The sequence below is a fragment of the Lactuca serriola genome, chromosome 3 (assembly GCF_051521515.1).
Source record: "Lactuca serriola cultivar US96UC23 chromosome 3, Lser_US96UC23_V15, whole genome shotgun sequence".
NCBI lineage: Eukaryota > Viridiplantae > Streptophyta > Magnoliopsida > Asterales > Asteraceae > Lactuca > Lactuca serriola.
In genome coordinates, this window is record NC_136410.1 from 39,980,447 (window position 1) to 39,994,691 (window position 14,245).

At 38.4% G+C, this 14,245-nt stretch overlaps 1 long non-coding RNA gene across 2 annotated transcripts; it reads right to left on the reverse strand.

Moving 5' to 3' along the window:
- Positions 1-8,694: 8,694 nt before the first annotated feature.
- LOC145094363 (uncharacterized) lies at positions 8,695-10,130 on the reverse strand. Of its 2 annotated transcripts, none has more exons than XR_013703310.1 (3): positions 9,963-10,130; positions 9,538-9,606; positions 8,695-8,927 (listed from the first exon to the last, which is right to left on the reverse strand). It is a non-coding gene; the product is annotated as an uncharacterized LOC145094363 (long non-coding RNA). The 2 variants fall into 2 exon arrangements; XR_013703309.1 differs by having other exon boundaries at positions 9,959-10,130.
- Positions 10,131-14,245: the final 4,115 nt, after the last annotated feature.

A 14,245-nucleotide genomic window follows, 5' to 3' on the forward strand; every position in this document is an offset into this window, starting at 1 on the left:
TGTGCACTTTTCGTGAAACGATCCACAACTATCCAAATCATGTCGTGACCGTTCTTCGTAGTTTTGTCACAAAATCCATGGTGATGTCTTCCTATTTACCCATGGGTACATGTAAAGGTTCTAAGCTCCCATATTGTTTCTGATGTTGCGTTTTTGCTCTTGCACATGTTACACAATCTGCCACATACTTTGCAACATTGAGCTTCATCGTCGGCCACCGGTAGTAAGGTTTCATATCCCTATACATCTTAGTGTTATGGGGATGAATTAAATACATTGTCTTGTGAGCTTCTTCCTTCAGAAGGTCTCATATTCCTCCCATCTTAGTGTTGGATAAGGTGTCTAAGTCCATGACTATATTTGGTATGTACTTGACCCAACTTAGCATGGTCCATTTGTGTTGCATGACATCAGAACAGTTGGATAGACAAATTAGAAAAGAATAATTGTGATTTGTTAATATATTATAAGTTCTAATATATTAATATAAAATCATATTATTTAATTAGTATTGATCGAAAATTAATTTGGAATTAATTTTGTGATTAAAAGAGACTAATTAAATACATGGGGATTGATTGTGTAAATCATTCATTCTTATATAGTGGGCTTATGATCCATGGTTCATTATATTGGGGTTAAAACCCATAGGGTCATCCATGAATGCTCCATGGAGGTTAAAACCCATGGATCATAGGGGAAATGAAAAGTCATGCACATTAGGGGTTACATGGTGTAATCCTACATGTGACACGCTATATAAAGAACCTCATAGCAAGTAAATCGGCCACTAGACATACAAGTGAGGGCTAGTCGAATTTTGAGTACAAGTGGTCTTCTCTCAAGTTATTCCAATAGTTGCGGTGTCGTGTGAGACATTTGAGGCATCACACTTGGGGTGCTAGGCTCACAAGGTCTTAAGGAATCAAAGCTACAAGAAAAGGTATGTTATTCTACTAGTTTTTATATTACATATACCCCATGATACGCTAGTTAGGATGAAACCCTTGGAAAATGAAATTTTGCATGTATAATAGAGAAAACATAGATCCAAGGTTTCTAGGGTTACATGTACACCATAGGAGTGTTAGAATGCTCAAAACCCTTCAACGGTATCAAAGCCTAGGCTTGTTTTCAATTATACTTGATGCAAATTGCTGAAAAAAGTCAAATTTTTGCTCTTTGTTTAGTAAACTCGCCGAGTCCATGGAGGGACTCAACGAGTCCATGTGAAAACTCATCCAACTCGTCGAGTTGGTTCTTGCACTCGACGAGTCGGAGGCCCTAAGTGTAGAATTTCAAGTTTTATTGTTAGAATTGGACTAGGATCATTACCCTAAACTGTTTTTAGATTGTTAAACTTGTTTTTGATGTGGTAATGATTGTGCTTGTCCAATTTCAATGATAATTGTCAAAGTTTCAAGTTTTATATTAAGTTCATATGATACTTGAAAATTGTTGATATGAATGTTTCTTGCTTATGAGTTGTTGTTAGATCATATGAATTATTTGCATATTGTTTGTTATTTAATTGTTGATTTAAATGTTTCATAATGGACTCCATAACTTGTCCTCAGGTTATGGAATTCCAAAAGTCTCTTCCATTAAAATCCTTTAAAACTCATAAGTTATAGAAATATAAAGTTTTGAATAGTTTCAAAACTTGCCCCTAAGTTTTGGAATTTGTAAAGTCACTTTAGAAAACTTTAATTCCAAACCCTAGAATTTTAAAAGTTTAAAATTCATCCCTTATACTTTATAATATTATAATTTAATAATATATATATATATATATATATATATATATATATATATATATATATATATATATATATCAAGTCAGTCTTACCGTTAGTAGGCCTCATTCACGAAGCCGGTCTATAAGGGGGTATAAGGTTGTTGCCTATAAAATGGCAGCTTAATGGGTGTCCACTCTCACCCACCACTTCCTTGACTGGTGGAGGGTCGTTAGCCGAACAAGTAGGATAGGACTATAATTCTCCCTTCATTAAAAGTATAATGATAATTATAAAGTAATTAAACTTTTATAAATTCCCAATCTTAGTTACTTTAGGAAAATGTGAAATTGATGCTAACCCATGAAATTACACTTTGTACCATTACCAAGTCTTCAGTGGAGCGTGTGTGGTTAACCGACACACTAACTTAGACTAGTAAGGGTGGCAAAGGGTAGCTTAATGTTTATTATAGATCAGTGGAGTGTGTGTGGTTAACCGGCACATTGATTAGGTAATAAAGTTAAGAGTACCAAGTTAATTTGCATGGTTATTCACACCTTGTTTTGTGATCCCCGATATCCCAGTCACAAACTTGAAGGGCATATTTGAGATTTAAACATGTCATTGAATTGTTCAATGAATCTCAAAAGATCTAGGAATTTCAATCCGATTAAAACCTAATAATCTATTTCGTTTTTCATGGTGGAAATTGGTAAATCATCATTTACCCACCTTCAAATATTTTGTAGCTTGGATTATGGCATCCCTCTTCCAAGTTATAAAATATTGTGTTGGGTCCTCACCTTAATATTTCATTTGGGTGTCTTATTAAGGATTCTATATCTAATCTAAACTTGTCTTTCTTTCTTTTCAAATGTCTTCCAACAATGCTGCTTCTGGCTCAAACCGTTCTGGCTCATTCTCTCTCATGAACCTTTGTGGGAAAGTCATCTTTGATGGATCCAACATCAATGATTGGATTAGGAACATCAGGATGGTCACTCATTATGAGGACAAGGAATATGTACTAGACAAGGAGCTTAAAGAAATCAATGAGTCTGCTGCTACTCCTCAGAAAATTGCCGACTTTAGGGCACATGAGAAAGATGCCACCAAGGTAGCTTGTATCATGCTTGGCACTATGGCACCTGAACTCCAAAAGTCCTATGAGGACTTCTACCCTTTTGAGATGCACCTGGATCTGATGGAAAAGTAGCATCAGAGTGCACGCCAAGAGAGGTATGAAATCATCTGCTCTATGATCACAATAAAGATGAAGGATGGTGAATCCATCACGGCCCACCTACATAAAATGCGAAGGTTCGTGGATCATCTGCTCAAATTGAATGTGAACTTTAACAAGGAGCTGGCTATAGATATCATTATACACTCCTTACCTCCATGTTATGATTAGTTCCGAATGACCTATCATGTGAACGAGGAGGTCACTTTGAGTAAGCTTCAGGGACTTTTGAGGAATACAGAAAGTGGTCTTAAAGGTAAAAATGTTGTGGCTACTCCTACTACTGCCCCCGTTCTGGAAATCGGGCTAGGTAAAGGGAAGAAGAGGAAGTGTAACATCCCCCTCTGGCACATATCACAATATTGTCCGCTTTGGGCCACTCGGCACGAGGACTTCCCAGGGGGTCACCCATCCTGGTACTACTCCCACCCAAGCACGCTTAACTGTAGAGTTCTTATGAGATCTGTTGCTCTCATGGCTTTAAAACGCATTGTGATAGGGAAGGTATCCACACCCATTATAAGGAATGCTTAGTTCTCCTTCTCAGCCGATGTGAGATCAGATCTAACCCACTTTCACCCCCCATTATAGGGTTCGACGTCCTCGTCGAACACATCAACCCGTGCCCTGGCTCTGATACCATTTGTAACATCCCCCTTTGGCACGTATCATAATATTGTCCGCTTTGGGCCACTCGACACGAGGACTTCCCAGGGGGTCACCTATCCTGGTACTAAGCATTTGTAAGATCAGATCCCACATCGGCTGGAAAGGAGAACTAAGCATTCCTTATAAGGGGTGTGGATACCTTTCCTATCACGACGCGTTTTAAAGCCGTGAGGGAAGCAGATCCCATAATAACTCTGCAGTTAAGCGTGCTCGGGCGGGAGTAGTACTAGGATGGGTGACCCCCTGGGAAGTCCTCGTGTCGAGTGGCCCAAAGCGGACAATATTGTGATAGGTGCCAGAGGGGGATGTTACAAATGGTATCAGAGCCAGGGCACGGGTCAATGTGTTCGACGGGGACGTCGAACCCTATAATGGAGGGTGAAAGTGGGTTAGATCTGATCCCACATCGGTTGGGAAGGAGAACTAAGCATTCCTTATAAGGGGTGTGGATACCTTCCCTGTCACAACGCGTTTTAAAGCCGTGAGGGTAGCAAATCCCATAAGAACTCTGCAGTTAAGCGTGCTCGGGCGGGAGTAGTACCAGGATGGGTGACCCCCTGGGAAGTCCTCGTGCCGAGTGGCCCAAAGCGCGAAGCTGCCCTAAGTACCTGCAAAATGTTAAGGATGGGAAGGTTAAACCTACCCATGTAGATATTTACACTATATTGTCCAATAACTCACCACATACTAATTCTTGGGGTCCTTGATACAGGGTGTGGAATTCACATTTGTTCTGATTTGCAGGGCCTAAAAAGAAGTGAGCATGTGGAGCACGGGAATATAAACTTAATCATGGGGAATAGGAAATCATCACCTGTCACCAAGATTGGAGTTTACTCTTTATTGCTTAGTAATGGATTGGCTATTTGAATAAATGTTGTTACTCGTCTAAAATGGCGAGAAATATTATTTGTTTTCATGGCTTGTACAAACAAGGATTTACTTTTTCATTTGATAATGATATTGGTGCTATTAATGTTTTTTTACAATGATGTATTTTACTTTAAAGCATTACCTTATAATGGTGTATATGAAGGTGTGAATGTTGTAGACAACTTAGGAAATAATGTATTGCATATTGATTCTTCCATTAGTATAGATAAAGCACCTCGTGGCATTGTCGTCTTGGACATGTCAACAAGAAGCGCATAGGCCAACTCCAAAAGGCTGGAGTCTTGGAGTCATTTGACTTAAAGTCAAATGATAGTTGCAAATCTTGTTTACTTGGAAAAATGACTAAGTCACCCGTCACTAGTACTTGTCAAAGGGGTGAGGGTTTGTTGGATCTCATACACACCGATGTGTGTGGGCCCTTCAGAACCGCCACAAGGGATGCTAACCGCTTCTATGTGACTTTTACTGATGATTATAGTAGATATGGTTATGTCTACTTAATCAAGCATAAGTCAAAAACCTTTGAAAAGTTAAAAGAGTTCAAGCAAGAAGTGGAGAATCAGATGGGCAGGAAGATTAAGATGCTCTGATCCGATCGAGGTGGTGAGTATCTTAGTATCGAGTTCCTTGACTATCTTAAGGAATGTGAGATTGTCTCACAATTGACACCTCCTAGGACACCACAATTGAACGGTGTGGCTGAGAGGCGTAATCGAACTTTGTTGGACATGGTTCGTTCCATGATGAGTTGAGCTTTGTTACCAATCTCCTTATGGGGGTATGCGTTAGAGACTGGCGCCCACATCCTTAACCTAGTTCCAACTAAAAAGGTCACCAAAACACCTCACGAGATGTGGATTGGGAAAGCTCCCACATTAGACCACATCAAGATTTGGGGTTGCGAGGCTTTCGTGAGATGCGAGACTCACGACAAGCTCGAACATCGAAGTGAGCGGTGTATTTTCATCGGCTACCCATATAAATCCTTTGGTTACCTCTTCTATAGACCTAGTGAAAACGTGGTTTTTGTAGCAAGGAGAGGAATCTTTCGTGAGAGAAAATTCATAAGCCAAGGAAACAGTGGGAGGCAAATTGACCTTGAAGAGCTTCAAGAGTCGAGTGGTGAAGGAACCTCAAACACTAGTCATCAGCCTGAGGAGGAAACTCCTGTTGAGCCAATTGTCGAGTCTGTACCTCTGAGGCGTTCCACCAGAGTTAGGAATGCACCTGAGCATTATTATGGTTTCCATATTACTGCAGAAGGTGATACAGTGATTGGTGATAATACATTGATTAATCTGGATGAACCTAACAGCTATAAGGAAGCCAAGGCAGGCCCTGAGTCAGCCAAATGGAAAGAGGCTATGGACAGCGAGATTCAGTCTATGTATGACAATCATGTTTGGAACTTGGTTGACAATGTACCAGGTTTTAAGATAGTAGGCTATCCCACATGGTCTTACATTAAATGCCACCGGCTCCTCCCCCCCCCCCCCCCCCCCCCCCCCGGAGGGGGGGGGGGGTCTTCCATGCAGGTATCACAAAGACAACTAGCATAACACATATCATATAATCACTAGCATACCACTTAGCATAAAACTAACTATCATACCACATATCTCTACTACAGTTAGTGTACCACATAACATAAAATGGGTCGGCCTTGGTACCTTAGACTCATTGGTATATTGAGAAGACTCGCCTCGCACTGCAGAAGCTTCCCGTATGAATTCCTTAGCTACTGCCCCTGCCAGCTTCCCAAGCTGTCACTACCAGTCAATATACCCAATTAGCAATTTGTTGGGTCAAAATATGGTTTATACTTTGCTTTTCTAGGCAATTATATTTTTATGTAATATTTTATGAGCTTTCAGTCTAGTTTACGATCAGGTGGGGTTTACGGTTGAGTTTACGGCCGTAAACCCATTTACGGACCATGTCCAGATAGCTCATATTCCCCTTGTATAAATATAGGTGTTAGGGTGTGAGGAATTGATGGGTGAACAGAAGAGAGTTTACGACCAAGAGAGAAACTAGAGAGGAGCTTTTGTGTGTGTGAATCTTTTGTATCTGGAAGTTTAATTCTAATCAATTCATACAGAGATTCATATTATTCTTCTTCTCCTTCTCTTCTATTTAATCTGACATCATCCGTTTGATTGGGATTCCGCACCATCAAACGGATCTGATTGATACACAAGCAAATTAGGGACTTACAATTGGTATTAGAGCAAGGTTGTATCAGTCAATTTTGTTAGATTTGGAGCATTATTTGATCTTATTTTCGAAATATTCTTGCGTTTTTAGATAGATCTCTGAAAAATAAGGGGGGTTTGTTCTTCGTGTTTTTCATAAAAAATGGTTTTTGATCGAGTTTTGGAGCAAAAAAGGGCAAAAATCATTGTTTTTGGTCGTAACCTGCGAGGGGGTGGTGGCCAGCAGCTAGGGTTTCCGAGGAGTTCACGGTCAGAGGTTACGGTCCGAGGCCTCGCACATTTACGGCCCGAGCTTGCGGCTCGGAGTTTACTGCTCAACATTGTTTCTGGTTCGCACTTCAGCAGCCTCGCACTCAGCAGCTCGTTCAGTAAGCCTCGCAGCACAACAGCGTCAAATAAAAAGAAAGCGAAAGTGCAAGGGCCGGGTTTCGAACCCACGACCTCCAGATCAACAAGCCTGCGCCTTATCCAACTCAACTAGTCAAATCCTTGTTCCTTTCCTTCGAAATTTAAACTATAACCCGTCTTTCTCGCAACAAGTTTTCCTATTTTGACACTTTTAACCAAAACTCAATTTCTTTTAATTTTAAATTTCTTTTTCATCCAAAATAAAAAAAAATTAAAATAAAATAAATAATAATAATAATAATAATAATAAAATAATTTTAAAAAAATATTATTTTTAACTTTTTATTTTTGATTTTTTATTTAAAATTTTGATTTTGACTTTCAAGTTTGATCTTTGACTTTAAACTTTAACTTTTTCGTTTAATTTTTAAATTTTCAAATTTAGTTTTTCGGTTTGACTTTCAAGTTTGACTTTTTCAAGTTTGACTTTTTAAATTTGACTTTTAAGTTTTATTTTAGCTTCTTGTTGTGCTTTTTAATTGCTTTTAAGGTCAACGAGGGAAATAAAGACATGAAAGAGAGTCGCCAGGAGATGTTAAGACAAAGTTTCAACATTTTCGATTATATCCCTGAAGAAACCCTCGAAACTCAGTTGCAACGATTTACTACACTTACTAGTGAGATGTATATAGCTGGGATCTTCTTGTCTAAGTTTGAGATAAACAAAAAGCTACTGAATTCACTTCCGAAATTGTGGGATATGAACGTGGCTATCATCAAGAAGACAAAAGATCTCAATCATCTTAGTCTTGCTGGAGTAATTGAAGAACTTGATGCTTTGAAGTGTAGAGAAACAATGAGTTCTGAAAACATTCCGGTCACTGAAGTTACATGTACTCCAGCTTGTGAAGCTATGATTAAATTTCTTCGGGAACAAATTGATTTATTAAAAAGAGAAGTTGAGGACCTGAGATATGAAGGATATCAACTCAGGAAAGGACAGAAACCCCTGCAGGCTGAATTGGAAGCAAAAACCAAATACTTTAGGAAGCTTCAGGAAGAGTATAGCAACAAGTGTGAAAATTATGATTATGTTAAGAGACAATTTGCTGTTGTAACTGAAGAACTTGACACATTGAAAATTAAGTGTGGAAAAACAGATGTCAGTTTCAAAAATTATACTGCGTCAAGTCAGACAGTCGAGTCCTTATTTGAAACCCAATTAAAATTTAAAGATAATCAAAACAAGGGTCTAGGGTATGATAGTGTTCCTCCACCTTTCAATCATAACTACACATCCATCCCTATGTCACAGGAACAAATTGTCAGGGAGGCACATCTTAAATATGGCAAACGAGCTGGATTTATGTCAGGAGGAGTTATTAATATTGAAAATACTAATGTTTCTACTTCATGTACAGGTAAAGTAGCAGAAGATAAGAACAAGGAGAGCACTACTAAACAAACCAATGACACCTTGAACTCAGAATATGTTGCTTCGAATTCTGTTACACCTAACATGTGACATTCCCAAAATCACGGCCAGAAAAGACCGGTTTGTTTATGCTTTGTTTAAAAATCAGAGTTACATTTTAAATGAAAGTGTTGCGGAATTTGTCCCAAAACAAAAATATGATAAAGATTTATCAAAAGCATTTCCATAGAAATGTATTTCATTAAAAGACTCGGGATGTCATGTTCGTACAGATCAAAAGCATAAACAGTACAATATAAGCCTTACTACATTATTTCATATCTACAGGCCTATATCCGTAATCCCTCGTCCAAAACATCACACCTATGCTCATGCGCCACTACCTGTAATACATAAAACTAAGTGGGTCAGGCTTGGGAGCCTGGTGAGCACATAGGGTTTTCAACCCATAATAAATAAGTTTATTAATTTCATTGATCAACAATAACCAAATTACCCGTTCCCGTTATCCTCACTTACGTCCCTAAACACCTATCATAAGGGACCTAGCCTAAGGATCATCATCGGGACGGACACTACTGCTAAGGGGATTCCTCAGCAATAAATGTCCTAAAGGCAACCATGTGGGGGATGGAGTACACCGGTGAACATATCGTTCACAAACACCTACAGGCTGCGAGCCTGCTAGTGTTCCACCGGACTGTCTAGAAGAGTCCGTGGTCGTCATCCATACTCCGCTAGATGACAGAATCAACAACATCAACATCGAGGCCTCTCATCATTTTATCACACATCACCTATTGCATCTACCCATGTTTTACCCCAACATTTTCGTAGATATAAAATACATATACAGTTTAAATCATTGAAAACATGTATAACAACGTTCATCTAGCATAGATAGCAAGTATTCAGATAATATGCACACATAGCACGTAATTTATATAAAATACTTCATATCTATGTGTAAGTTGAAAGTAACTATGCACTCACTTGTTAAGGTGATGATTCCAAAATCGGGCAACGCTTGCTTCTAACGATTCTATTTTCCTTCGACGAAACCTAGCATTATTATCGCTAAATTTTAGTCTAATATTTACCGTGACCAACTATTAGTCTTAGTATTATTATTATTATATAAGCGTTAAAAAATATTTTCCAACCACTATGTACAGACAGGGGCCAGACATAAAACACCGGAGGGCATGACCATTTTGGCATATAGCACTTCTGAAATCCAACAACCCTATGCGGCCCTTTAAACCAGATTCCCCGTACCGCGAGTAGTTAAAAAAAAATATTATAACGACACTTATATAAGTTATAATAATAGCTCAAATATTTATTATAAGTTCATAATAACAATACTAATTTTAAATATAAGCTATATTAAAATAAGGTAAGCATAACTTACTTACAAGGGGGTTTTAGCTAGGAGTCGGGCTCTGCAGGGGCAGAACTTCGTCGCTGAATCTTTCTAAGAAAGATTCGTGCAGCGCTTCAGCGCTCACCTTACTATACTAAGCTACAGAAAGAGAAGTCGAATCACGAGGGACCGAAATGCTCGGGGGATAAGGAGAGAAAGACTCTTGAATCAAGAGATTGGTGCAAGAAATATGAGAGCCCAAGGCTCTTATTTATACTAATTGAATTTTCAAAAACTACCCTCCATAATTACTTAATGACCTTTTAGTTATATAAACAACTAAACACCCCTCTATAATACTATTATAAATGGATTTAATGATATTTGTACTAAACTAACGTCGAAAGAACTCAACATTAGTCTTATAATGACCGCATCGTCGATACCTTTCTAATGATATATACATATGTATATATATGTGTACGTATACATGATTTATACTTTATTTTAATACGTAAATATGCTATTATAATTTGTAACTCGTTCATACGAACTCCGTTTTTGACGTTCTTTATATCCATGCGTAGGTGAAGACGTACTCTACAACTTTCGTTTAGACTCCGTCGGCTAATTTTGACTTTATTTTTAAAGTTATATTTTTAACAAACCGGGACAGGATTGGTCTGTTTAAAATCTCATAACTTCTTCATACGAAGTCAGATTTGGGCGTTCTTTTTATCGATGTTCTTAGTTTAACATATTCTACGACTTTCGTTTAGATCACTAAGGCTAAATCTCGCTCTATCGTAAATTCACTATTCACGCTTCCCAGTATCGTGTCGGTTCTGTCGTGAAACTTCGACAGGTCATAACTTCTTCGTTATAACTCGGATTTCGGCGTTCCTTATATGCACGGAAACCTTGAGACATATTCTACAACTTTATGTAGAGATATCGGGATTATCTCACACTTTAATTTTGACGCTTATTTTTATTGTTTATTAATTATACATTTATAATTAAATAATAAACACATATAATTCACATAATACTCAAATATTTCATCTTTATTACTTCAAAAAGAGTTACAAGAGTTGACCTAGACTATTACATTGACAAAAATGCTTAGCCCTGAAACCTGGGCGTTACGGTGGGTTAGACCTGATCCCACATCGGCTTGGAAGGAGAATTAAACACTCCTTATAAGGGTGTGGATACCTTCCTTGTCACAACGCGTTTTAAAGCCGTGAGGGCAGCAGATCCCATAAGAACTCTGCAGTTAAGCGTGCTCGGGCGGGAGTAGTACCGGGATGGGTGACCCCCTGGGAAGTCCTCGTGCCGAGTGGCCCAAAGCGGACAATATTGAATCGTCTACGCTCTGTGTTCGATGCGTTGGTAGGCACGAAAGATTTTAAATGGACTTGACTAGGGAGAGTTGAACTTAATGAATTTAAGGACTTGACAAACTTTGACCTAGTTAGATCCGTTTAACCTGATTTCACGACGCTCGGATAGGTTGAGCAGGGAGATATACATGGGAATCTACCGGTCACATTAAATAACCTATATCTAGAACTGTGGATTCACTTTTCCTCGATGTGTGGATTCTGTCCTTAATTCCGGTTGGATGGGGCGACTGGTAAATTCCAATAAATTAGGTATGTAAAAAATCATTTTCTTTCTTTCTGTTTGTTAGTCATATGTTGTCTCCTTTGCGTGACTTCCAATCCGACCTGGTACACAATATATGCAACTCTATTTCTCTGCATGTTATATATATGAAATTCCTCTTATCTGTTAGCTATATGCTGTCTTATTTGCGTGACTTCCAATCCGACCTGGTATACAGCATATGCAACATTCTACTTCTCAATCCCTCTAAAACGTTAAGTAATAGCAATCTGAATCTGCTCTCTCTCTCTCTCTCTCTCTTTCTGAATGATTGTCTACTCACCCGATATAAGGAGTACTCTGGAAGTTCTTGATGGCTGGGGCATATCAGGAAGCGGGAAACATGTTATAGTACAATTAAAATTAAACACATACAGATTATCTGTAGATCTCGCTGCTCGATTTAGGTGGACAACAATATCCCTGGTTGTAGTCAGTTAAATGGTCATAAGAAAAATCTATTTAAGAATTAGGGACAATCATGATAATAAAGTTATAATTAGATATATGCATGTATCATGTCATTGGTAAATTGTCCAAATCTTGTCACAAATGTTTCGCGTTTAAGTGGACCACAATACTGGCGATCGATCAGACGAAGATGTGAAGATAAGGGTACCAACAAGTGGAATAAGACTGTCCAACAACTTTGATCCCAAATCACTCTTAAAGTTAGCTATTATTTTTGCATTTGTTAAGTTTGTTCATAGTGTTCTTCTAATTTAAATATTAGGGGAAAATTAAAAAAATAAAAATAAAAAATAGTGTTATTTCTGTTTTATTTCTTGTTCAGAAAAATAAAAAATAAAAATAAAAATAAAAATCCAAAAAATATTTTTGTTTCTGTGCTAAGTTTTCTTTTAGTTTTGTTTTGTCTTGAAAAGTGAATTTAGGTGAAGATGAAACTCATGGAGTTTGTGTCGAAGATTTCTGAGCCAAGGCTTCGTCCGTGAGCATCGAAGAATTCTCACTCGAAGGAGCAAGAAATGAAGATTATTCTTTCAACATTCAATTTGTCAACCCCAGAAGCAAGGTGAAGCTGCACTTGAAGATTATGTGACAGATTGCATTGAAGCCTCCTCAATCAATCTGCTGCTATCTATGAACCTGCTGAAGTGATCCAGAAGATTATTTCTCTATGAAGTTCTCTCTGAAGATTCTCAAGCTGAAAGCACCAATTTTCAAGAATCAATACGTCAAGCCTCCTCACCCAATCTGCATTCAATGCCACATTCTGAAGAAAAGCTCAAGGGCTCAAGATGAAGTCATTCATGGAAGATTCATATGTTCATCCTGATGTTGTGAAGAAATCGAAGGTTAAAGCTGAAGCCAAGCTCCCAATGAAGATTAACAAGAAGAGTCAGCTACTTTTTAGGGGGGACTTGTTGGGTCAATTAAGAAAAGAAAGCTATAAACCAAGGGGGAGATTGTTGGGTCAAAATATGGTTTATACTTTGCTTTTCTGGGCAATTATATTTTTATGTAATATTTTATGAGCTTTCAGTCTAGTTTACGGTCAGGTGGGGTTTACGGTTGAGTTTACGACCGTAAACCCATTTACGGCCCATGTCCAGTTAGCCCATATTCCCCTTGTATAATATAGGTGTTAGGGTGTGAGGAGTTGATGGATGAACAGAAGAGAGTTTACGGCCAAGAGAGAAACTAGAGAGGAGCTTTTGTGTGTGTGAATCTTTTGTATCTAGAACTTTTATTCTAATCAATTCATACATAGATTCATATTATTCTTCTTCTCCTTCTCTTCTATTTGATCTGACATCATCCGTTTGATTGGGATTCTGCACCATCAAACGGATCTGATTGATACACAGGCAAATTAGGGACTTACACAATTGGGTCCCATACCATAATCCTTAATCCATGCATGGGGTAAAATGACCATTCTACCCCTGGCACAGTATGATCCAAAACTAAGGCCCAACCAAAAACAAAAACTTAACACTATAATGTCCATAAAACCATCAATGGACCAAAACATCTAACTTTTGATGACCCACTAAATCCCAAAGACCCAATGTCCATTTCTTGGCCTAACCCGAGGCCCAAAACACACCAACCCCATAACTGATGAGTATGTCGGGCATACTCTTCTATACGCTAAGCGTATTGGCTGAATGAAGTGTACGCTGCGCGTACCTGCATGTACACCCATCGTACTCCTATGATAAGCCACCTTTCCATTAAGTGCTTAATACTCGATCCCACCAGTCCAAATCACAGATCTGAGCTATACTTAATGTATAAACCCATAAAGTCACTGACTTGGTGACTTTGCATGCCCCAAACAAACCCAAACTCCAAAAATGGCATTCTACTTCCATAAAAATGACCCTAACTCATGCATGAACCCATTAAGATCTTCAAGATGGCAATTTTCTGTCTTAGGGACTCAAATAGCATCAAGGGTGAAAACCCCCAAGTCTACGAATCGAATTTGAACCATAAAGCTTCATCCTTAGGACCAAAAAGGAACCAAAACCCAAAAATGGTAGATCTAAGAGATGAATGATAGAGTTCAAAGCTTTATACATTCATCAAGCTGATAATGAGTCCTAAAAGCCATATCCATAAGCTTCTCCTTGATTCTCCTCTTTGCATCAAACTCCTTCTTCTTGAAATGGACCAAACACCTCCAAAATGGGCTCC